Source organism: Mauremys reevesii, linkage group 7 (genome assembly GCF_016161935.1).
Source record: "Mauremys reevesii isolate NIE-2019 linkage group 7, ASM1616193v1, whole genome shotgun sequence".
NCBI classification, from domain to species: Eukaryota; Metazoa; Chordata; order Testudines; family Geoemydidae; genus Mauremys; species Mauremys reevesii.
Genome location: NC_052629.1, coordinates 68120423 through 68146753, shown reverse-complemented (window position 1 = coordinate 68146753; position 26331 = coordinate 68120423). Strand labels below are relative to the sequence as shown.

The 26331-nt window shown below is 45.8% G+C and overlaps 1 protein-coding gene and 1 long non-coding RNA gene across 3 annotated transcripts in view; one reads left to right on the top strand and one right to left on the bottom strand.

Annotated features, from left to right (window-relative positions):
- The window catches only part of MARCHF8 (membrane associated ring-CH-type finger 8), a 177292-nt gene extending 168514 nt beyond the window's left edge, over nucleotides 1-8778 (bottom strand). Inside the window, exon 1 of one of the 2 annotated variants that reach the window (XM_039481512.1) lies at nucleotides 8599-8778. The gene's annotated coding sequence lies outside the window, so the exon portion shown is untranslated. The remainder of the gene's footprint in view (nucleotides 1-8598) is intronic. The other variant, XM_039481514.1, reaches the window with a different exon arrangement.
- A 194-nt stretch (nucleotides 8779-8972) lies between these two features.
- Nucleotides 8973-24896, top strand: LOC120368862. Its single transcript, XR_005582816.1, has 3 exons — nucleotides 8973-9477; nucleotides 12693-12737; nucleotides 24648-24896. It is a non-coding gene; the product is annotated as an uncharacterized LOC120368862 (long non-coding RNA).
- Nucleotides 24897-26331: the final 1435 nt, after the last annotated feature.

Here is a 26331-nt window from a genome sequence, read left to right as displayed (position 1 = left end):
GCTTTTAAAAATAAAATGGGGGGGAGGTTGGCATGTTTTTGGGGGCAGGGGCAAATGTCATCACTATGCTAATGATGCCCCACATTCATTCTTTTTTATTTAAGATATGCTCTATGCATCCTTGACATATGGATTGGGCCCCCTTTTAGCATTTTTATAAATCTAAATAAATAAAATAAGAATGACTTGATGCTTTGTAGGCTTGTTGTAAACAATGTATGGTGAGGCAGTCAGATGCTATGGCAGAAGCTGCTGTCACAATATATAAAACACAAGCATGCAAATATTGGGGTAAATAGAGGAGAAGAACCCATTTGAGTGGGGGCAAAGAGTTATGTTACCTGGCTTTCATATGAAAAGCCCAGGTGTCCAGGGAACCAGTAAGTTGTACAGGGCTGATAGAGAGGGTTTCAAGGAGACAGATATAGAGCCATTCTTGCCTTCTTTTCCAGCAAGCTGGAGGCGAACATGCAGAGGCTTGACTAGTTGCCAGACTGAAAAGTTAGAGGAAAAAGTGAGTTGGAATGAGGTTTAATTACTTCCCTCCTCCTTTGTCTCTTGGCCCTTTGGTTCTCCCATAAAACTGTCTTCTCTCCATCTATCCTTTCTCAAGACTTTTTCTTTTCTTTTTATAATCACAACTGAAATCCCATCAGTAGTGTGTCGTCATGCTGCCACAGGTCAGCACACTGAGTCAATTCACTTTGCAGAAGATAGCACTTCCTTTACAGTAATTGTCATTGCAGTAACATTTTGTATGACACTGCATTTCAACAGGGTCCGTGATTTGCTTTTTAGGCTACTAGCCAGACAGATTTTTAATTTTTTTTACAAAAATAAGGGTTTCTGTTGTTCTTACTAACTCAAAGTACTAATACTACTGTGCACTCTTGTAGTGTATTCCATCTGAGCATCTCAAAGCACCTTACAAACATTAAAATTTAACTTTGCAACTTTCTGTCCCTATCTCTATTACACACATGAGGAAATTAAGGCATAAAATGGTTAAGTGATTTGCCTAGAATCTGTGACAGAGCCAGGAACAGAACAAATGTCTCCTGATTCCAGTCACATGCCTTGACTGTATATTCATCTTTCATCCCATTATCAAAGCAAGGGCCCAATCTTATGAGGTGCTGAGTAATCTCAACTCTAGGTCAACAGAACATGTGTCACAACAAACCCATAAGTGAGTTTTGTACATATTTTTAATGTAATATTAGAATTGTTCTATAGGAATAATTACCATACTGGATCAGACCAGGGGTTCATCTCCAGTATCCTGTCTCTGGCAGCAACTAGCACTAGCTGCTTCAGAGGACGAAGTCCTGCAGTACTAGACAGTTATGGGATAACCTGCTCCCAGGGAAAGTCCCCTCCCCACTAGATGCAAGTTGGCTCATACCCCAACATGAGGGTCTGTATTACTTCCAAAACTTTTTTTTTAAGTTTACCATTAGCTATTGTTAATCTGAATTGCTTAGGGTACGTCTACACTACGGGACTATTCAGAATTTGCATAAACCGGTTTTGTAAAACAGATTTTATAAAATCAAGTGCGCGCAGCCACACTAAACACATTAAATCGGTGGTGTGCGTCCATGGTCCGAGGCTAGCGTCGATTTCTGGAGCGTTGCACTGTGGGTAGCTATCCCGTAGCTATCCCATAGTTCCCATACTCCCCCGCCCCTTGGCATTTCCGGGTTGAGATCCCAGTGCCTGATGGGGCAAAAATCATTGTCGCGGGTGGTTCTGGGTAAATGTCGTCAGTCACTCCTTCCTCTGGGAAAGCAACGGCAGACAAGCATTTCGCGCCTTTTTTCCCTGGATTGCTCTGGCAGATGCCATAGCATGGCAATCATGGAGCCTGTTTTGCCTTTTGTGACTGTCACCGTATGTGTACTAGATGCCGCTGACAGAGGCGATTCAGCAGCGCTACACAGCAGCATGCTTTTGCTTTTGCATGACAGCAGAGATGGTTATCAGCCATACTGCACCATCTACCAATCCATAAATTGGTAATAAGATGATCATGGCTACCAGTCCTTTTGCACTGTTCCATTTGCTGCTGTCATAAGTACCCCTGGCTGCTCTTAGCCAGGGGCGCAAAAGCCAAAATTGGGAATTACTCCCTGAATCAATCCCTCCTTTTTGGTATCTAAAAATAGAATCAGTCCTGCCTAGAATATGGGCAAGTGTACTAGAGAACCACTGTATCAGAGAACCAGAGAGCACAGCTGCTCTGTGTCAGATCCTGCAGAAATTATGAGCTGTATGCTATTCACAGGGGGTGCTCCTGCAACAACCCCACCTGTTCATTTCATTCTTCCCCCAGCCTTCATGGGCTACCGTAGCATTGTCCCCCCACTTGTGTGATGAAGTAATAAAGAATGCAGGAATAAGACACAGTGACTTGTTAGTGAAGGCAGCCTCCAGCTGCTATGATAGTCCAGACAGGACAGTAAGGAGTGTGTAGGAGAGGAGCCCAGCATCCCTTTGCTAGTTCAGGGGCACTTGAATCTTTTCTTTACACATGAAGGGTGGGGGCTGATGGAGCTCAGCCCCCTGTTGCTATGACGATGATGGATATCAGCCATACTGCACCATCTACCAGGAAAAATTAGGGCCAGGCGCCCTTGATCGACCTGACGGATGCTAGTACGCATGGTTACCAGTCCTTTTGCACTGCCCCATGTGCCAATAGGCTGATGATGACGATGGGTATCAGTCTTATTGTACCATCAGCCACCCATGGCGGGGGGGGAGCAAGGATGTTGGTGTTGAGTGCTGCACCATCCCGTCTATCTGCAGCATTCAGTAAAGATAGGGTGACATGTAAAAGAGTCAAGAGAGGATTGTTTTCCCTTTCACTTCTGGGGGTGGGTGGGGGGGTGCGTAAATTGCCTAGCTATGCCCTGACCCACCGCGGACACTGTTTTTGACCCTAGAAGCATTTGGAGCTCAGCCAAGAATGCAAATGCTTTTCAGAGACTGCAGGAACTGTGGGATAGCTTGAGTCCTCCAGTCCATGAGCGTCCATTTGATTCTTTGGCTTTCCGTTACGCTTGCCACGCAGCAGTGCGCTGAGTCCCTGCTATGGCATCTGTCTGGAGATATTTAAAAAATGATTTTGAATTTCGTCTTCTGTAATGGAGCGCTGATAGAACAGTTTTGCCTGCCCTTACAGCGATCACGTCCGCATCGTCCATGCTGGAGCTCTTTCTTTATTTTGATTTTTAACTGCATCACCACCCGTGCTGATCGGAGCTCCACGCTGGGCGAACAGGAAATATTCAAAAGTTCGCGGGGCTTTTCCTGTCTACCTGGCCACTGCATCCGAGTTCAGATTGCTGTCCAGAGCGGTCAGTGGTGCACTGTGGGATACCGCCCGGAGGCCAATACCGTCGATCAGCGGCCACACTAACCCTAATCCGATATGGTAATACCGATACTAGCGCTACTCCTCTCGTTAGGGAGGAGTACAGAAACCGGTTTAAAGAGCCATTAAAATCGATATAAGGTGCCTCCTAGTGTGGACGGTTGTGGCGTTAAATCGGTTTTACGCTCCTAAAACCGGTTTAAACACGTAGTGTAGACCAGGCTTTAGAGCAGAGGACTCATTTACTTGGCTCATGCCTAAATTTGAGAAAAATCCCATCCCACAAAGAAGTGGGACAGTCACAGATCTATCTGAATGCAAATTACTCATAACAATTCTATCTGACCCATCTTATCTTGTAGCTGGTGTCACCAGGAAAGAATAATAGATCTTATGTGGCTCAGACCTTAGTATAAACAGAGCCATTAAGGAAAATAGGAGAACCATTAAAGAGGTGGGAGGAAATAGCAGTGAAACCAAGACACCCGTAATTACTTTGGGTTAGAACAGAAGGTCTCTGTTATGAAACATTCTTCAATACACAAACCCACAAGGCAACAGGCAGGTTTGGAGGGAGGTGGTTCTCATAAACACCTTACATGGAATTATCTACATATTTTGGGGAACTAACCAAAGGAAGTATGAGAAAGGAGCTGAGCTATTTTTCTTGGCACTGAAGGCTTGTCTACATTGATCCAGCAAGGGTCGATTTATCATGTCTAGTATAGATGTGATAAATCGACCGCCGATCGCTCTAGCGTCAACTCTGGTACTCCACCTTAATGAAAAGCGCAAGTGGAATTGAAGGGAGGACACACCGCAGTGAAGACACCATGGTAAGTAGCTCTAAGTATGTCGACTTCAGCTACATTCACGTAGCTGTAATCGTGTAACTTAGATCAATCCTCTTCCCTCCCCCCCCTCCCCCCGTGTAGACCACCCCTGAGTTTCAGAAGAGGATGAGCAGTTAAGATGTCTCTGTGGACAGAGAGACCACATTTAAGAAGACAGGGCAGGTTTTTATGAGGCTGTTTCATAGGATTCTGTATGCCTTATCCTATATTTCCTTTTTGTTACTTAAGAAGGCTCTAGGCCATAAAACCTTTCTACTGGAATAGAGGTGAAGACTGTTAAAGACACCTAACTCCCAATGAAAGTCAATGGAAGTTAAGTGCCTAAACCTTTGGAGGGGAAAAAAAAAGAAAAAAAGCTATTTCCAACCTCCTTTTAATTGTTTCCTCTGTTTTCTCCATTGTACAGTCTGTTATGTATATTAGCCTGATAAACACTAAAATAGGGTAAGCAAGCAGGAACAATGGCTATTGCTCCTCGTGCACATTGTAAAGTATTTGCTGTGTTCGAGCATGGCCCCATGGGCTTACAGATTCACGAGATGAATATAACCTTTTAAAACATAGCACTGTCCAAAGCGTTATTCAATAAAATTATTTAATTACTCTAGCTGGGGTCAAGAGCAACTGGCTCCAGCCTCCCTATGTTGTCCCATATCAGCAACTAACTCCTATTGCATGGACTCTTCTCCCTTCCTGTCAAGGCTAACGATTGACTTTTCCAGAGCAGCAGTGCTCTGGAGGTGACATATCCACACCAGGAAATCTCTGGCTGTGATATGTAGAATGAGGCAGTAGTATGCCTGCCTTGCTGCATGAGCCACCTGTCAAGCCAGCAGAAAGGAAAATATCTTCCCATGTGCATCCCAACAGCAGTAAGGCCTTCAGCTCCATTTTCAGTAGGGTGACCAAACAGCAAGTGTGAAAAATTGGGATGGGGGTGGGGGTAATAGGAGCCTATATAAGAAAAAGCCCAAATATCTGGACTGTCCCTACAAAATCTGGACATCTGGTCACCATAACTTTCAGACACAATAAGTACCAGCTCCCAGAAGCTATGAACCAGGGGGCACCTTTACCAACATGTATCAGAGGGGTAGCCATGTTAGTTTGTATCTGTAAAAGCAGCGAAGAGTCTATAAGGTGCCACAAGACTAACAGACGTTTTGGAGCATGAGCTTTCGTGGGTGAATACATGCATCCGACGAAGTGGGTATTCACCCACGAAAGCTCATGCTCCAAAACGTCTGTTAGTCTATAAGGTGCCACAAGACTCTGCTGCTTTTACCAACATGGAAGTGCAAACTTTCACCTACACAGGGTAGGCTAGAAGCAGTGTTTTACAGAACAAGGGGTCCTGGTGCATGAGTAGGGCTCCTAGACACTATGAGAATACAAATAATAAGTAATAGCAACAACAACAACAACAACAAAATAGTTAACTTCAGTTTCCTGTTCTTCCCTGTGTGTGTGCCCATCATTACAGGTCACAGTACCAATGATTAAAGGCTATAATTCATATCCTGTTAATTCTCCATTAACACTTAGGATACTGGCTAAAACTATCCATCACTTTAAGGACTAACCAGCTCTTAAGGGTTTTAATAAGGTTTCTAGGAAATGCAGAAGGCAGTTTTTCCTTGGCAGGTGGGATTAATTCAGGATGCTGATCTAGCATCCTACCTCTCTTTCTCCCATGACTAGCAGTCTCTTTATCACCTGCCTCACTCCAGTGGCAGACACTTTTGTAGGCCACGAAACAGCAATCAGGAAAGCAGTCTGGCAGAGGCAAGACCATGACATGTTGCCCAGAATAGATGTTATCATATAGGACTAGCAGTGGGAGGGAGGATGCAATACCTCATCCGTGAATGGTGGAGGAGTTACTCATTCAGAGTTACATCCATAATGGCAAAGCCCTTGGTATTTCCTGGCAAATCTGCATAGAGCACAGGTACAAATTTAGGATGTAGTAATCCATTAGAGCCACCGAATTTAACCCCCATAGAGACACTTCACTCTTTCTATACCTGGCAGAAGTAGTCTTGGAACATGAAGATTTTCTAGCCTTTGAGTACTAATTGTTGAAACCGTGTCAAAAAGGACAACTTTGACTTTGTATAGCTGTGCAATGAGTTCTCAGAGCTTAGATTCTATTTTCAGGCACTAGTATCCTGCACAGGAAAATCTTTTCTTGTCAATATTCTTACTGTTGACAAGGCCACAGATATTGTCAGCCTTGCACTCCTCCAGACCTCTTTCCAGTTGCACAAGACCCTTCCAGACTAACTACTTGCATAGTGCTGATGCTTGGCTCCAGGACGCAGCGTTGCTGTCATATCCAAGGCTGAATTCAAGTTCTCTCCTCTCTCCTTTAAGCCCTTCCTTCCAACATCTCACTCTCCACCTCCTCTCTCAAGCTCCATGTGGCTTATCTCCTATGTGATTATACAGTTGTCTTGTTATATAAACTTACTATCCTTGGTAGTTTAGAATTAAGACACCTGTTATACAATGTCTAAACTGCAAACGATCCTACATTTAAGTCTTAAAAGGACTCAATTTTAAAATCAGTAAATGTCAATAATCCTTTGACTTTTTCCCTGCACTTGAAATCCACCACAAAGAGAAAAGATGAAATGTTGCATTTGAGGACAACTGATGTAATTTTCTTGTTGTCCTTTCTATCTGGCAACTAATTCCTAAATTATGAAAAATTATCATGATTGTATTTATCAATTGTTAGAAATCTAAGTTTCTACAGTCAGTTTACACTGAATAAAATTTATCCAAGATTTATGTTCTTTATTTCCTGCTAATGCAAATATTCAAGATGTGGTTCTCCTCTGAAAAGCAACTGTGTAAAAAATGACACCTTCCTACCCAACTGATTGCTCCTGGTTTGTATTCAGTCATTAGTTATACCTTCAATGATAACATTCAACTTGAGATAGCGAGGATGATTTTGCAGGGAACACAGTTATGAGTGTGTGTGTGGGGGGGATCCTTTTACTTGTAAACTTAGCACAGCTAATATATTGTAAACATGAAACCAACATTTTTCCGAGCAGAACTTTTGTATTGATGGAAACAAAATACTAGGAATTATAAACCTCTATATTAACCATTGAAAGTCAGAAAAATAAAAAACAAGTCCTTATGCCCTGGCGCCTGATTCTGCACTGACTTAGGCCCTATGTGACTGTCATGCAGGGCATAAGTCAGCACAAAATTTGACCCCATAATCTCCCATTATACTTACACATGAATCATTTCACTATTTCCTTAGCAAGCCGAGAGCTGACATGCCAAGATGTGAAAGTTAATAGCAAGCAAGCTGTCCCATAGACTCAGGCTGTAAATAAAGCACAAGCTACAACTAGTGTCATATTCAGCTCAACAGCAGAAACGATGAGCATCTTATATGGGCCCACGTTGGATCATAATCAAAATATTAATAACTTTGCAGCCAAAACAATCAAGAGTCAAATGGGCTTCATTTGGTAAATAGTGTATTTCCTGGCTCCGTCTGAGTTAGGAGATGGAAATGCATTCTTGGATAGGCTGCTGACAGTGGGGACAAGACTGCCTCCCTCCTCCCTGGAGCTGCCTGTTGCTTCCAAGTCTCTCCCCGATAACAGTAACCTTCCCCACCCCCCACGATTCAGGTGATATGCACGTTACCTGTGGAGTGATACACCCTCCCACCCCCATCCGTCACATCACCGAGACTGGGAGGGATAGATACCCCTTTAAACTGACTGTTACTATGAATGGGAAACACCCCCAAGCAGTCAGACCACTCTTATGGGAAAGGGATGTGAATCATCTAAATGAGGGAAGGGCCAATGCCACTTGAAAATCCGTAGCTCTTTGGGGAGAGGTTCCCAAGCCCCTTCCCCTCTCCAACCCTGTGGGGTGGACAGGGATACCCAGTCCCTTCCTAGGAATTGGGGGTGGGATCCCTTGGCCCTTTTAGTGAATTGGGGGGTGGGATCCCGTGAACCTTTCCTGACTCTTTAGGGAATGGGTGGATCCACTAACATCTTAGAGGAATCGGGGGTGGGGCGCCCTGGCCCTTTCAGGGAACTGGGAGTGGGGCGCCCTGGCGCCTCTGATGGTGCCTGTGTGCTGTACTACCCCCTGCCCCCCCCCTCGGGGGGGATACAGTCACTTGCTCCCCGGAACCACTGGGGACACCCCTCCTCGGCCCGGTGCGGGTCCCCGAGGAGGTGATGGCCCCCAAACCCCTTGCCCTTTGGCGGGGGGATACCAGCCCCAGCCCTGCCCGTCGGGATGGAGCTGTGGGGGTATCCTGGGGCCCCCGGGGCTGGGGCGGGGCGGGGCGGCAGCCAAACCCGCGATTACCTCGCTGCCCCGCACTGGGCCCAGGCCGGCTCCTCCAGCTGCTGCTACCCATGGCCGGGGCTGGCGGCCGGCTGCTCCTGCGAGGGCTGTGCGGCTCCGGCCGGCCGGCGTGACCCGGACTCTCCGCTCCTGCCCGGCTCCTGTTTACACGGGGAAGCCCAGCTGTCTGTCAGCGCGCCGCCCCGCCTCCGCCGCCATGGCCGGGGGCGGGGCGGAGCCGGCTGGGCCTGCGGGGTTCTGGGAGCCGGCATCGGGCGCTCCCGTAGCAGCGCAGCGCAGCGCCGGGCCTCGGGGCGGGGGCGCGGCGCCCTCAGGCCCCTGGCGCTCTGGTTGCCCGGTGCTTGGTGCAATGGCTCTTGCCCGCTGTGCTCCTAGGCTGCTGTACGCCAGTGGGAGGGTGCACGCCTCCTCCCTGGGCCCCCTCATCGCCCTGGCGGGGAATGTGGCGCCCCAAGGCTGCTCGCCCCGGGAGGAGGCTGGTGTGCTGGCTGACAGCATGCCCACTGGGGAGAAACGCTGTGCCCCGAGCGCCCCCACCCCCACGTGCCAGTAGAGGGCTGTGGGTGGATGCTGCAGCATGCGTCCCTGGGGGAAGACCTGGTACCTTGAGGCCCCTGTGCACCCCGTGGGCAGAGATCTTCTACACTGATTCCAGCGTGGCCAATTGAGGGGAAGACATTGCAACCTGAGGCCACCATGCCCTTGGCAAATAGAGACATTTGTGCCCTTGGACCACTCTGGGGGCATGTAACAGCCTTGGGCAGCAAGTGACTGGCAGAGGACAGCCCGGCAGTCGTTATCACCACATAAAGTTGCATCACTCATCTAATCTCAGACATTCAGTTAACCTGGGAAGAAGGTTTTCTCACCATTTTACAGGTAAGGAAGCTGATGCACTGAGAGGGAAAGAGAGACTTACTTATGATGGCATAGTGAGTCAGGTGCAAAGCCAAGAAGAGAACCCAGGTATGCAGACCCTGCCCTCACCCCTGCTTCTGTATTCATGTAGACTCACCATCTTCCCTCAACCCCTCCCCCCAAATAAAAGCTGTTAATTTTATTTCATGATATGGGTCAGGCCTATACAAATCACCTCACCCTCTCCCATAGCTCTCCCTGTTCTAATGCAAGCATAAAAACAATTACACACAATCTTTTTGCAACACTTGAAAGATTTATAACTATATTGGATAGGGTTGTGACTTTTTTACTGGTATAACCCCTAGTGTGGATGTAGTTATACCAGTATAAAAGTGCCTTATACTGTGAGGCCTGGTCTACACTACGCGTTTAAACCGATTTTAGCAGCGTTAAACCGATTTAACACTGCACCCGTCCACACAACGAGGCCCTTTATATCGATATAAAGGGCTCTTTAAACCGGTTTCTGTACTCCTCCCCGACGAGAGGAGTAGCGCTGAAATCGGTATTACCATATCGGATTAGGGTTAGTGTGGCCGCAAATCGACGGTATTGGCCTCCGGGCGGTATCCCACAGTGCACCATTGTGACTGCTCTGGACAGCAATCTGAACTCGGATGCACTGGCCAGGTAGACAGGAAAAGCCCCACGAACTTTTGAATTTCATTTCCTGTTTGCCCAGCGTGGAGCTCTGATCAGCACGGGTGGCAATGCAGTCCCAAATCCAAAAAGAGCTCCAGCATGGACCGTACGGGAGATACTGGATCTGATCGCTGTATGGGGAGGCAAATCTGTTCTATCACAGCTCCGTTACAGAAGATGAAATGACAAAGCACTTGAAAAAATCTCCAGAGGCCACAGCAGGGACTCAGCACAGTGCTGCATGACAAGTGTAACAGAAAGCCAAAGAATCAAATGGACGCTCATGGAGGGAGGGAGGGAGGGGGTACTGAGGACTCCAGCTATCCCACAGTCCCTGCAGTCTCCGAAAAGTATTTGCATTCTTGGCTGGGCTCCAAGTGCCTGAAGGGTCAAAAACATTTTCTCGGGTGTTTCAGGGTGTATGTCGTCAATTTACACCCTTCACCCCTCCCCCCCCGAAAGAAAAGGGAAAAAAATTGTTTCTCGCCTTTTTTCAATGTCACCCTATGTCTACTGCATGCTGCTGGTAGACGGGGTGCTGGAGAGCTAAACAGCAGCATCCTCTCCCCGGTGGCAGACGGTACAGTACAGTAGGACTGGTATCCGTTCTCGTCATCAGCCCGTGAGTGCTCCTGGCTGGCCTAAGGTGAGGTCGGCCGGGGGCGCCTGGGTAAAAAACTCCTGGTCATTCCCAGTAGATGGTACAGAACGGCTGGTAACCATCTTCATTGTAGCAATAGGGGGCTGAGCTTCATCAGCCCCCTCCCTTTCATGTGTAAAGAAAAGCTTCTGTACTGCCTGGAGTATCATAGCAGCGGGATGCTGGGCTCCTCTCCCCCACACCGCTTAATGTCCTGCCTGGACTATCATAGCAGCTGGAGGCTGCCTTCCCCTCATTTTATTTCACTAACAAGTCACTGTTTCTTATTCCTGCATTCTTTATTACTTCATGACACAAATCGGGGGGACACTGCCACGGTAGCCCAGGAAGGTTGGGGAAGGAGGGAAGCAACGGGTGGGGTTGTTGCAGGGGCACCCCCCGTGAATGGCATGCAGCACATCATTTCTGTGGGGTCTGACATGGAGCAGCTGTGCTCTCTGGTTCTCTGATACACTGGTTCTCTAGTACACCATCCCCATATTCTAGGCAGGATGATTCTATTTTTAGATACCATAAAGGAAGGATTGACTTGAGGAGTCATTCCCATTTTTGTCTTTGTGCCCCTGGCCAACCTCAGCCAGGGGCACCCATGACAGCAGCAGATAGTACAGTACAGAAGGACTGGTAACCATCATCTCATTGCCAATTTACAATGGCAGCAGATGGTACAGAACAACTGATAACCATCTCTGCTATCATGCAAAAGCAAATGAATGCTGCTGTGTAGCGCTGCTGTATCGCCTCTGTCAGCGGCATCCAGTACACATATGGTGACAGTGACAAAAGGCAAAACAGGTTCCATGGTTGCCATGCTATGGCGTCTGCCGGGGCAATCCAGGGAAAAAGGGTGCGAAATGATTGTCTGCCATTGCTTTCCCGGAGGAAGGAATGACTGATGACATTTACCCAGAACCACCCGCGACAATGATTTTTGCCCCATCAGGCACTGGGATCTCAACCCAGAATTCCAAGGGGGGGGGGGATTGCGGGAACTATGGGATAGCTATGGAATAGCTACCCACGTGCAACGCTCCAGAAATCGATGCTAGCCTCGGACCATGGACGCACACTGCCGAATTAATGTGCTTAGTGTGGCTGCGTGCACTCGACTTTATACAATGTTTTACAAAACCGGTTTATGTAAAATTGGAATAATCCCGTAGTGTAGACATACCCTAAATTATTCCCTTCTTATGCAGGAATAGTTATACTGATATAAAGCAGGTTTATGCTGATAAAACTGCATCCACACTAGAAGCTGGGGTTTACCAGTTTAACTATACTAGTATAGTTACAGTGATACAATCTTCTACTGTAGACAAGGTGTAAGGGAGTTAGGCATCCAACTCCCCAGATGGAAACATGCAGTAATGAATATAGCCAATATTCTTGTGTCATCATTTGCTCTTTTGTGATAAGTTAACTATTTAAATCATATAACTGTAGGCTTGAATTTTGTAAATGAATAAGATTATACCAATCTCCTAGAACTGGAAGGGACCTTGAAAGGTCATCAAGTCCAGCCCCCTGCCTTCACTAGCAGGACCCATTTTTGCCCCAGATCCTTAAGTAGCCCTCTCAAGGATTGAACTCACAACCCTGGGTTTAGCAGGCCAATGCTCAAACCACTGAGCTATCCCTCCCCACTTAAGGTTGCAGGATGAAAGGCTATGAAGAAAATGGGCATTAAAAAGCTATAGCCAAAGGAAGAACGAGACAGAGAGGGGTCACGTAAGAGGAAGAAAAGGTGGAAATATTCAAGAAAGTAATCTTATGAAAGATCTTTGGTCTAATAAAATTGCACCATAATGTTATTTGTGGCTGCTGCTATACCTGTCGTAATTTCTTGTTTTCATTCCCTAAATGGTAGATACTTGTTCCAGAGGGCCAGAGCTGTTCATACAGGTTTTCTGAGGTATGTTTGGAATACGTGAGTCTTTGTAAAATAAGGATAAAGTAAGAATAACGGGAAATGAGAATGATGTAAGGAGGGAGAGGGAGTTCATTCCTCTGCCCAGCAATGAGAAATTTTATCGCAAGACATGAGAATAAGTGAAAAAGAACCTGAAGAAAGATGACAACTTTTAAAGCAGACTTAGCAAAACAAAAAGAGGGGGACCTTTGACGTGATGTGAGTTATTCTCTGAGCATGGTCCAAGTTTTCTATAATCTGTATCATGAGTCTGTATTTTTGATGTCAATAATCTACAGGAATACAAAGCAATTACACCTGCCTATTGCAGGATGGAGGGAAATGATGCTAAAATGAATGACAATGTTAGTCAGGCACACCCCAGAGGTATGCCTGCTAAAAGGTATCTATCTCCTGGTGTGGAGTGTGGCAACCCCTTTATGCTAGCAACACTTTACAATAGATTTTTAGAAAAGAAACTGAAGAATAACTTCTCCAACTAAACATCAGGCAGAGGGCAAGTTGGAATTCCAGTTAGAATGTGGCCAGGATAACAGAATTAACAATGTTCCTAACTCTTGTGAAAAGCACTGTGTATCTTTAATGACCACAAGGGGTCAAGAGCTTGGTTTTGAAAAATGACACTGCCAGAATCACAGGGTTTCTTATCTCCAGGCTGGGGCATAGCTTCTGTACTGATGCAGAAGGAAAAGTGCCACGTGCTGGATTATGCAGTACAATTTCCTGCAGCATCCTATGTTTCTATGGAGATGTGTTGGACTCCTCATTCAGTTATTAACTAGGCCCAGCCCTGCTTGGGTTGTAGTCAAAGTATTTTCCACTACTGGATATAGTGTATAGATTATAATAATCATGTATTATTTGGAGGCAGTGTGATATAATTGGGCTTCTGTTTTTCAAGGTTTATTTATTTCATACTTTTAGCAACTTTTGAGTTTATACAAATGTCAAATTGGTTTTTTTGGGGGGGGGCTCTCTCTTTGTATATACTGTAATGTATATTATATATTACTCGCTACAGCAGGGAAAATTACAATGAGATTACTCATTGTGGTAGTATATAATATATACAACACTGCATAGTAGTATATAATGTAATGAGTAATTCCTTTGTAATTTTCCCTAGTGTGCTTTAACATAGTACTGTTTCAAACAGCACTATGTTAAAGAGCATTAGGGAACTTGTAGTGCAAGCCAGCAGGGTCTGTGTGGACCAATTCATGTGCAACACATCAGTGCCCTTTAGAAATCACACCCCTGTAGTCAACATTGCTGCTCCATGTAGATAAGCCAAGCCCTTAGATATAAGCAACATTTACATAAACATCAGTTTTTTTCTCTCTCTTTTTTTTTTAATCTGGGATGTTTCATCAGTTAAAACTGAAAATCAGAAGCCCTAAAGGTATAACGGATAGGTACTCGATTGAGAGGAGACCTAAGTTCTATTCCCAGCATGGCCACTGACTTGCTGTGTGACTTTGGGCAAGTTTCTGTACATCTGTTTCCCCTCCTATTCTTTGTCTGGTTTCTAGATTGTAAGCAATTTGGAACAGGGGCAGTTTCTCACTATGGGTATGTACTGTGCATAGCACAATAGGCCCTGTAAGTGGTTGTCACATCACCCCTTATTGTCAGAGCTTTGCATTGCAGGGGTTTGCACGTCTGCCTTTGTGCACGATTCAACCCGCCCAGTGAGAAACATCTATTGCAGAAACCTTTCATCATAACAATAGTTCATTGTTATGTCCAAAGCCTCTCAACAAATCAACCCTTCCTCTGGACTCTTGTGTTCATTTCCCCCCTTTCTCAGTTACCCTGGAGTCTTCTGCCCATCTCTGCTATTGAGATGGAGTCTTCCTGAGGGGTGTCTTTTCTTGTGGACTCTGGTTCTGCCCTCTCATAGAAATCTCTCTGCTCGCTGTGGTTCATCCCCAGATTGAGCTCTCTCTCTTTTATGAGGCCCAAGTGTCCATTAAGTTATCACCTGACCCTTCTTCCTCCTGCTCCCACTGGCTGTGAAGCCATAATTAATTATGGCATAGGTGCAATAGATGTGACTAACTGGCTTTTAACCCTTTCTAGCCCATGATGGGGTTTCGCCCCAATCTCAGCAGGAGCCTCTAGGTGCTGTTGGAATATAAACAATAAGAGTTATGCAGAAATAAAGTTTCACACACTAATAACTTTTCTAAACAAAATGAAATGCACATCAGAAACTGGACTAAAACGTACAATTAACCAACATTTAAGCCTAAAATGAAGAAAGCTGCAATAAGCTATTGATATGCCTGTCCATGCTGATGGAAAGGATATGTTATCCCACTCACTTTCCCCTTGTCTTGTATGTTTTGTGAAGGTTTAAATGAATGAAAATTAAAAGATCTAAACTGCACCAATGAAGACCAGGTTGGAAATGCCTCAGAACTATTTCCAAAACAAGAACAAGTTTATTATCAAAGAACAGAAATTTGAGTGATAGTAAAAATGATGGAAACAAGTGGTTACATAAAAAACAAAATTAGAGACTAAACTAACAGGTTAATCAGTCTAAAGACATTTCTTACCTAAGGTTCTCCACAACATTTCCAATCAAGCTTGCTTGAGACTCCTTTTTTGTAAAGCAAACTTGCTATCCATTTACATCCCAAGTGAAAGGCCCCAGGGATGACTTCTTTGCCCCCCAAATAGAGCAAACCTTTGAAGAGTATCTCAAGATAAGGTGCTTTCCCTACTCCCCCTCCCCATCACCACCACTCCCTGCTGTTCTCATCCTGTTAGTTTCTGAAGTTCTTAGAAGCCTTCATTTGCATTTGGTTCAGACTGGTTCACCAATTGTGAATGAGAGAACACTCAATTTACATGTAAAGCAGGGTTGGGCAAACTTTTTGGCCCGAAGGCCACATCTGGTTGGGTAAATTGCATGCAGGGCCATGAATGTAGGGCTGGGGCAGGAGGGTGGGGTGTGTGTGGGGGGGGGGGGTGCAGGAAGTGGCTCAGGACAAGGGGTTGGGGTGCAGGAGGGGGCTCAGGGCAGGGGGTTGCAGTGCAGGAAGGGAGTAAGTTTAGGGGGTAAGCTGTTCCTATGGACATATTAAATATTATAAGGTACTCAAATTGATCAGTATATTGCCACCAACTTGAACCATTGTTGGCAATCCCAGTAGGGAGTATATGGAGACACGGCCTACTTCACTCTGCTACTTCACTCAGCCCCAGGTTGAGGAAGATGCTTATATACCAAGGTGATGAGGGTCTAAGAAATAGCTGTGATGGCTAGATTCGATAGATAAAGACATTGATGAGAGGGTGGGTGAAGCTTGCCCTGGTGCCCTCCAAGCTGTATCTGTGCTGTGGGTAGGTAGACCTGGCCTTCAGCGCTACCAGTCAGTCATGTTTCACCAACAATAAATACTCATTTTTGTTAAATGGATTTGATAGAAATTTCTGTCCCCAGAGTGAGACCCTATAATATTCCTCAGAAGCAGCATGGTCTTTCAGTGCAGTTACAGTAGAACCCCCGAGTTATGAACTGACTAGTCAACCACACACCTCATTTGGAACTAGAAGTATGCAATCAGGGCAGCAGCAGAGGAAAAAAAAAAAAGCAAATACAATACAGTGCTATGTTAAACAAACTACTACAAAAATAAAGGGAAAGCAGCAGTTTTCTTCTGCATAGTAAAGTTTTGAAGCTGTATTAAGTCAATGTTCATTTGCAAACTTTTGAAAGAACAACCATAACGTTTTGATCAGACTTATATTGAGAGAGTTATGAACAACCTCCATTCCCAAGGTGTTCGTAACGCTGAGGTTCTACTGTACTAGATATTTTTCAAAACCCTTAAACCCCCACAAGCATAGACATGACAGAGCCAAATATTGTGTCAGAAAAGTGCACCATGTTGAAAATGCCCCTTGCCCACTGTGCCTACTACAAGTAAATTATGATATTAGCCAACTGGACAATCCCTACGTAAAAAGATAAATGGACACAAGTCAGATATTCGGAATGGCAATATACAAAAACCTGTAGGAGAGCACTTCAACCTCCCTGGACACACAATAGCAGATTTAAAGGTAGCCATCCTGCAGCAAAAAAAACTTCAGGACCAGACTCCAAAGAGAAACTGCTGAACTTCAATTCATCTGCAAATTTGACACCATCAGCTCAGGATTAAACAAAGACTGTGATTGGCTAGCCAACTACAAAAGCAGTTTCTCCTCCCTAGGTGTTCACACCTAAATTGCTAGAAGAGGGCCTCATCCTCCCTGATTGAACTAACCTCATTATCTCTAGACTGATTCTTGCCTGCATATTTATACCTGCCTCTGGAAATTTCCACCACATGCGTCTGACGAAGTGGGTATTCACTCACGAAAGCTTATGCTCCAATACGTCTGTTAGTCTATAACGTGCCACAGGACTCTTCGTTGCTTATTCTGCAGTACTGGACCCAGAGCCTATATACTTCCTAGTGATACTGCAATGTTTTAGATGATTACTTAAGAATTCTGTAGTGTTTCTGGTTAGCAAGATTATTTTAGCAGCCCTTAATAAATGTAGTGTTTTAGTGTTATTTGCATTAATATCACCACATTTTTTATGGGCTGGACCAGTTTCATCCCACCTTAAGGTGGGAGGTTGCTCTCGTAGGACATTGTGTGGCAGAATTGTGATGCAACTTCATGCACCAGAATGTGCAACATTGGATCATTTGGCTTCAAAGGACAGCTGTCATGAGCTCCCTGACAAAGTGCAGTGAATTCTGCATACGCATGCACACACCATCTCCATCATCTCTGACTAATTATATAAAAATGCAGCACAAGAAAATTTAGGCCATATTGCAGTATGATCTATTAAGTTGAGAAGCCTCATCACTGAGGATATTTAAAACTGGACACAGCCCTTGTGAATATTCTGCCGGGAACAATCATTCATTTCTCTCTCACTCATTCTGTGTAGAGAAAGGACAAGATGAGTGCCTAAGATTTTTTCTTCTCTAATTTCTCTGGGATTCAGCTCAGTTCCCCTCCTCCCTTCCACCTGCATTTCCTGTGCTGTGTGTTTTCCCATCTGTTCATTCTCCCATGTATGCATCCCTAGCAGTAGATTGAAAGTGACTAAAATGCTGTTTTCTGAAGCCCTCTGTGTCTTGCTGTGTGTGAGCCCATCAGAGAGCAGGATTCATGCCCTCTTGAACTGTTGCTCTGCTTCTTGTTGCTCAACATGGAGGAGATCAGCTTGGTCCAGGGGCCCCGCCTCCCCCCCAACTTTTTACCAGCCATAAAGTGAGTTATGAGGAGTGAGGGGGTGGAGAGGAGTGAGTGGGGGTGGGATGTTGTGGGGGAAGAGGTGGCATGGGAGCAAGACCTCATGGGCAGAAGCAGTTTGGAAGCGGGGTCTTGGGAGAAGGGGCAGTGCAAGGGCGGAGGCTCGGGGAGAAGGGGCGGGGCCATGGTTCGGATGCCTGTGGGCGCCCCCCACCTCTTTTAGGGCACTTCCGCTGCTCTTGGCTTGGTCTCTGGGAGAGGAAGGGGGACAAGGGAACATGCAGGGGAGAAGAATCAGTGTGGTGACAAGTAGGGAAAGGGCATGTCCTGCCTGGCCCAGATTCTGATTCATATAAAAATGGCTTCCGGTTCTGATAGGAAAAGAAAAATGACCCACCTTTACAGTAACTGATGTTCTTTGAGATGTGCTGTCCACATGGATTCCTCTTGGGCTGTCCACACACTCCGTCTTTAAACCACGGTTTGAGGACTTCAGTAACTCAGACATAGGTTAGGGCAAGGGTAGGCAACCCATGTCACATGTGCCGAAGGCGGCACGTGAGCTGATTTTCAGTGGCACTCACACTGCCCGGGTCCTGGCCACCAGTCTGGGGGCCTCTTCATTTTAATTTAATTTTAAATGAAGCTTCTTAAACATTTAAAAAACCTTATTTACTTTACATACAAGAATAATTTAGTTATATATTATAGACTTATAGAAAGAGACCTTCTAAAAACATTAAAATGTATTACCGGCACGCGAAACCTTAAATTAGAGTGAATAAATGAAGACTCGGCACAACACTTCTGAAAGGTTGCCGACCCCTGGGTTAGGGGTTTGTTACAGGAGCGGGTGGGTGAGATTCTGTGGCCTGTGTTGTCCCTTCTGACCTTAAAGTCTATGAGTCTATGTGCTTGAGAGATCAGGGTACAGTATTTTGGCCAGAAGTAGCTGCTGAGACTGAATACCCTCATGTTCCCATACAATGAACATAAAGGGTGGAGTGGGCCCAGCTGCCATTCATTTTTTCCACCAATACAGAATCCAGGTGTTATAGGACACTGGAATAGTGGGGAATGAAGGCAGGGCATGGAATACATATGGACAGCACACCTGAAAGTACTCCAGTTACTGTAAAGGTAACTTTTCTTTTTTCTTTGAGTGCTTGTCCATATATATGTTCCACTTTTGGTGACTTACAAGCAGTCAACTGCTGTAAGAAGGTGGATGTTAAAACAATCAGACTCTGATGCTTCTACCAAGGAATACTGAAGTATGGACTGAACTTCACATAGCAGCTTTGCAGCTGTCTGAAATGGGTACCCTTTAAAAGGAAGCCGCAGAAGCTGAGTGAGCTCTATTGGAATGTGCCCTGATCTGAGCTAAGGGGATCAAAACTAGCTATGATCATAACAGATTTAATACAACTTGATCCCACTTGGATAGTGGGATTGTTGGCCCTTCATTCTTTTAGCAAAAGTTATCAACAATTAGGGAAGTCCTGAAAGGTTTGGTCTTTTTCAAATGAAAGGCTAAGGCCCTGCAAATATCTAAGGCAGGGGTAGTCAATATGCAGACCACGGCAAAGCCGGACAACCAGATGCTTTTGAATGGACCCCAAAATCTTTTTATTTACTTATTATCATTATTGTTGTTATTTTCTCTGGAGCCTGGACCTGGACTATACCTTGACCAAGAAATTTGGACCTTGACAAAAAATAATTGACTACCCGTGATCTAAGATGTGCAGCCGAGACTCTCCCGATTAGTACGTGATTTAGAAGAAAATGTTGGTAAATGAGTCATCTGGTTTAAATGGAAGGCCATAACTACCTTGGGGAGGAAGTTGTGACGTGGTCTGAGCGATACCTCATATTTATGGAATACAGTATACGGCTGTCCCTCCATAAGAATCTGTACTTCACCCAGTTCTTTTAGCTGATGTAACTACTACCAAAGAAAGAGTTTTAATAAACTAGTGCAATAGAGAGCAGGTTAGTAGGCATTCACTGGGGCCCCCATTGAACCTGCCAGAAACACACTAATGTCCTAAGGGGTCGGGGTGGAGGGGGGAGGAATTCCTTTCACAGGAAAAACCTGTATAAGGCCCTTACAGGCCACAGCAGGGTAGGAAACTACTCTGTACCTTTCAGTGGGAGGGTGGTGTGCAGAAATGGCTGCCTGGTGCAACCTAATACAACTCCCCAAACTCCTTAGAAAAAGGCAAGTAGTCCAAGATAATGGGGATCTGGGCTTCAACAGGATGTAATTAATGTCCTTCACATCAAAGTCCAAATTTTTTCCATTTACCGGCGTAAGTTTATCTAGTAGAATTTCTCCTACTTTGGATCAAATGTTGTGAATGTTGGAGGAGCATGATCTCTCTGTGCCTGACATGCAGCCAGAAGCCAAGCACTGAAGTGGAGGGAGGCTGGATTTGAAAGTACAGTGACCCTATTTTGTGTAATATTAAGTCTGGTAGTAGGGGGTAAGGATCTTGCAGGATGACTCACTAGCAATATCAATTCTAGGTACCAAAACTGCCTCATCCAGGTGGGAGCTATCATGAAGACTCTGGCAGTTCTTGCCTGATCTTTCTGAGTACCCTCAGAATGACAAGTGTTGGTTGGTATGCACACATCAGTCTTGAGGACAAATGAATGAATAATATGTCTGATAGAGATCCTTGGCTTAGACCCCCTCTGGAGCGGAAACAGGGACACTTGCCATTCTTGTCTGTCACAAACATATCTGTTGATGGATGACCCCATTCCTGAAAAACATGATCGATAACAGAGTCCTTGATTATCCACGCGTGGTCGGATGAAAAAGGCCCGCTGGAGATTCTGTAGATGTGGGAGATGAATCGCCATGAAAGATACTGAGTTCCAGATGTTCCATTGTTCATCTGCCTCTTGACATGCCCCCCTGGATTGTTAATTCAAACATGTTGAATGAATAGTCCATGCTTGAATCAATGGTAGTAAAGTAGTACAAGCTTTGAGAACTTCTTTGAGCTTCAGTATGTTTGTATGTAGTCAAGACTCCTCTTGAGTCCATAGACCTTGTGCCTGATGATGGTCCAGGGGCACTCCCCATCCCAGAAAGGACACATCTGTGTCACAAGCCTTGGTTGGGAGGTATGGAGAAAAGCATACTCTCCTGCACACCTGGTTGGGGTTTTTCCAACAATTTAGTGATGTGAGAATATTGTGAGGCATGTCCACATGGTGCCTATGCAGCATAGAATCATAGAACTGGAAGGGACCTTGAGAGGTCATCTAGTTCAGTCCCCTGCACTCATGGCAAGACTAAGTATTATAGACCATCCCTGAATGGTATTTGTCTAACCTCTGCTTAAAAAGCTCTAATGATGGAGATTCCACAATCTCCCTAGGCAATTTATTCCAGTGCTTAACCATCCTGACAGTTAGTAAGTTGTTCCTAATGTCCAACCTAAACCGCCCTTGCTGCAATTTAAGTCCATTGTGCTTCTTGTCCTATCCTCAGAGGTTAAAGAGAACAATTTTGCTCCCTCCTCCTTGTAACAACCTTTTATATACTTGAAAACTGTCATGTCCCCTCTCTGTCTTCTCTTCTCCAACGAAACAAACCCAGTTTTTTCAATCTTCCCTCGTAGATCATGTTTTAATAATTTTTGTTGCTCTTCTCTGGGCTTTCTACAATTTGTCCACATTTTTCCTGAAATGTGGTGCCCAGAACTGGACACAATACTCCAGTTGAGGCCTAATCAGCGCGGAGTAGAGCGGAAGAGTTACTTCTCTTGTCTTGCTTAAAACACTCCTGCTAATACATCCAAGAATAATGTTTGCTTTTTTTGTTGACTCATATTTAGTTTGTGATCCACTATGACCCCTCAGATTTCTTTCCACAATACTCTGTTCTAGGCAGTCTTTTCCGATTTTGTATGTGTGCAACTGATTGTTCCTTCTTAAGTGGAGTACTTTGCATTTGTTCTTATTGAATTTCATCCTATTTACTTCAGACCATTTCTCCAGTTTGTTCAGATCATTTTTAATTTTAATCCTATCCTCCAAAGCACTTGCAACCCCTCCCAGTTTGGTATCATCCACAAACTTTGTAAGTGTACACTCTATACCATTATCTAAAAGATATTGAACAGAACCTGACTCAAAACTGATCCCTGTGGGACCCCACTGGATATGGCCTTCCAGATTGATTATGAACCACTGATAACTACCCTCTGGGAATGGTTTTCCAACCTGTTATGCACCCACCTTATAGTAGCTCCATCTAGGTTGTATGCTGACTTCAGGCAGCTCAGCATGTAGCATAGGTGCAACTCGGCGTACTGCATGATGAACACGCAGGAAGCCAGGTGCCCAAGCAGACTTCTACAGCCCTTTACAGTAGTGTGAGGATGCTTTTGAACGGAGAAGATGCGTAACTGTTGTTAGCATAGGGGGCACGATTTAAAGGTTCTGGTGGCATGCAGCAGGGTTCAGGGCAGGGCATATAAACCCTGGCAGAAGTGGCGGGGAGGGGCATGTGACCCCACATGCCCTACCTTCCACACATTGCCTCTGCTTTTGGAGATGATTGATAAGGTTGGACATGGCCTCCAGTCTCTCTTGAAGTAGATAAGCTTTTGCTGTCATGGAGTCTAATACTGCCCCTTTGACTTCTATCTATTGTGATAGACCCAGCCAGTTGGGTACAGCAGAATTGCAGAAGGCAGATATACTGGCCACTGGATTAACAGTTTTCTGTTCCCTGACTGACCAGAGCAGGGGCTGCTCTAGGCTAATGAGAACACCTGACTCTAATTAACCTGTAAAGAGTTAGGTGAGGCCATTCAGTTAATGTGACCACCTGACTCTAATTAAGGCCCTGCTGATACTATAAAAAGGGCTCACTCCAGTCAGGCAGGGGAGTCAGGGAGCCAGAGGAGAGGAAGTGCGGCTGAAGGGCTGATTACTGAAGACACCCTAAAACCATTGTTAAAGGAGCCCTAAGGTAAGGGTGAAGAAGGGAGAAGCAGGAGAGCTGTGAGGAAGTGGCCCAGGGAAATGTAGCAACTCTGGCAGTAAAAGGTTGGCTGCCAACAACTGCTACCATTAGGGTCCCTGGGCTGGAACCCGGAGTAGAGGGCGGGCCCGGGTTCCCCCCAACCCACCACTACAGGAACATCTCCTGGAAGGGGAAGTCAGGCCCCTGTCAGGACAGGAGGCTGAACAGAGACTGTGGGAGTTCTCTCACCAACCTCCTTGCAGGCCTATGATGAAAAGGGCTCAGTAGACTGTAACCGTGGCCCTAGAGAGAGAAGGGCTACGTGGAGGGTCACAGTGAGCCACTGAGGCTAGCATAACCCGCCTAGAAGCGCAGGACCCACAGGAGCAAGGTCAGAGCTCTGCCACAACATGTAGGTATTAAATAGGACTTTTCTTTGTTAATCCTTAAACTGAGGGCAAGAAAAAGTTGGAGAATGCAATACATTGACCTTCCCCCTGTTGAGACTATTTCTCTCAGATGAGTCAGTCATCCAGATATGGGTAAATTATTACTCCATGTCTTCTCAGATGGAGTGCAATGACTGCTAGATCCTTGGTGATGAAGCCTCTTGGCACTGCAGAGAGACCGAAGGGCAGGTGGCTCTGTCCCACCCAGAATCTCATGTACTTCCTGTGTGCCAGATGTAGGAGATATGGAAATAGATATTCTGTGGTGGAAGCAACAAACCAGTTCTGTGTCTCTAGAGGTGGAATTATGGAGGCTAGGGTCATCATGCTGAACTTGAATTGGCAGATGAAAATGTTGGTCCCCCTCAAATTCAGAACTGGGTGCCATTTCCTCCCCCACTTTTCTTTGGTATTAGGAAGAAATTGGAAAAGAAACCCATGCCCTTGTACTGAAGTGGAACGTCTCTTATTGCCCACTTCTTGATGTAACAGTGAGAGGGGATCCCTGAAAAAGGATGGGGAAGGGAATGGGAAGAGGCATAGTATGGAACTGAATGGAGTATCCAACTGAGATTCTCTATAGGAACCAGCAGACTGTTATTGGATTCCATGATTCCTTAAGAAAACTGAAGACAATTCCCAAATGGTGGTGTAGGAAGGGTCTAGATACAATAGATGCAGGGGCGGCTCTAGGAATTTGGCCGCCCCAAGCACGCAGGGGGCGCGCTGCCGGTCCTGCGGCTCCGGGGGACCTCTTGCAGACGCGCCCTGCGGAGGGTGCTCTGGGAGGGCAGCAGGCGTCTCCGGCGGGCCTTCCGCAGTCATGCCTGCAGGAGGTCCGCTGGTCCCGCGGCTCCCACGGACCTCCCGCAGGCATGACTGCGGAAGATCCGCCGGAGCCACCTGCCGCCCTGCCGGCAAAATGCTGCCCCAAGCGCGCGCTTGGCCCGCTGGGGTCTGGAGCCGGCCCTGAATAGATGGATCATAGTACAACTCCTGACCAATGTGTTTGGATGCAGATGCAAAGTGGGATGAAGTGATAGCCAAGGAAAAAAAGTCTTCTTTTTGGAAACTGCTACCTTCCTCTAAGGGGCTGCAAGGCTTTCTTGTGGGAGAATGTATGGGGTGATGGTCTCTGTTTGGAATAAATATGAGGTCTTCTTGGTTTTCTCTTAGGAGTGTATAAACCCCACAACAATGCAGTATGGCCCATGAATCCTTCAACAAGTTAATAGCCTCATTGGTTTTCATGCTAAAATGATCTAGGCCTTCAAAAGGAAGCTCCTCCATGATTGTCTGCACTTCTCCCCAGATGCCAGAACTATGGAACCAGGTTGCCCTTCTCCTCACAACTGGATGCAGTGGCAGCAGCATTCAGAGCCAGATGGAAGGATGTCCTAGTAATTAATTAACAGCCCTTCTGCAACTGAAGATTTAAAACTCCTCTCTTTTACTGAGAGCGTTTATCAATAAAGTCCGAAGTTTTACTGTAGTTGAAAGAATCATAACGGACCAATAACATCTAAAATTTTGTAATTCAGAATTGTAGGCTGGCAGGCAAATAACTTTTACATCCAAACAAAGAGCCATTTTGGTTCCTTTTCTCTGAGTCATTCTTAGCTGCAGCTGCTTTTCTCATTAGCCTCCACAACAACCAAGCAAGCCAGCTACACTGGATATGTGTACAGATACAACTCTTGGGTGGAACCTTTTATGTTGCTGTTGTCTGCACATATCTTTGGCAGGCTCCTCACTGATGGAAGTGCCACACACTCAGGCATAGACACATGGAGAATGACCAAAGGTTTGTGTGGGCCTCTTGTACGCCTTCTGTCAGTATCTGAAGGGAATCAGCTATACATCTGAGCAGGTCTTGAACACTCTTGTAGTCCCTGGGAGAGATGGTGTAGAATGGACCACCACCACGTCTGGGGACAAGGATGACATAGCCATAGGTTTGCTGGAGCCTCAGCCTGAGGCTGTTTCTCCCCAAAAAAAGTCCTCATAGGGCTCAGATGCATGCACTGCAAGCTGATACCCCCTTGGTCTTGGCGTGGAGTAGGGAGGAGGATCTCACCCTAGCATGTGGTGTGGAGGTGTGATGCCTTGGCTGGTGAGGACCCCAGGGGTTTCAATAAGGCCATATTGGAATGTTATAAGGAAAAAACTTGAGGTCCACAAGGAAGAGTAAAGGCATTTGCTACCCTTATGCTCCCTATGAGAGCCCTGAATGAGGCCCTTCATTCCCTCTCAGACTCATAAAATCCACACAGAGGGGCTCTTGAAGAACAAGTACGAGACATTCCCCATGTGAGAGTCAGAAGATGGAAACGAGCATTCCAGATCTAAGGGAGGGACTGCTGAAGCAGGGCAGTCAGCCCTGGGGAGGCACTTGGTGCCAGTGAAGCAAGGGATATCAGTAGCATGGAAAGGATGTTAGGCCTGTATACAGCACAGGAAATTCCAGCTCTTCTAACATCTGAAGATCCCTTGGCACTGCAAGCTTTCCTAGTACTGAGAGGGGCAGTGCTATAAACCTCAGCTGAGGTTTTCCCAATCAAGGAAAAACAAACGTTGGGGTTGATGGTGCCAGCTGCCCAGTACTGGCACACATTTTGCAGAAGCGAGTAGCATCAAGGAAACCAATGTCCTATGGGACTTGTCCTGTAATAGCCAGTCCCAAAGTGCTGGCTACTGAGGTAACACCCAAAGCTCTGGTCTCAGTACTGGAGGGAGCTAGCTTTGAATCCTGAGACAGTACTGGAGTCCTGGTACTGCGCTCCCTCAGAGCTCTCATGGTACCCAGTTTGGGCTGTGGAATCTCCTCAGAATGTGGACCAGTTATTGGGAATCCCGTTGG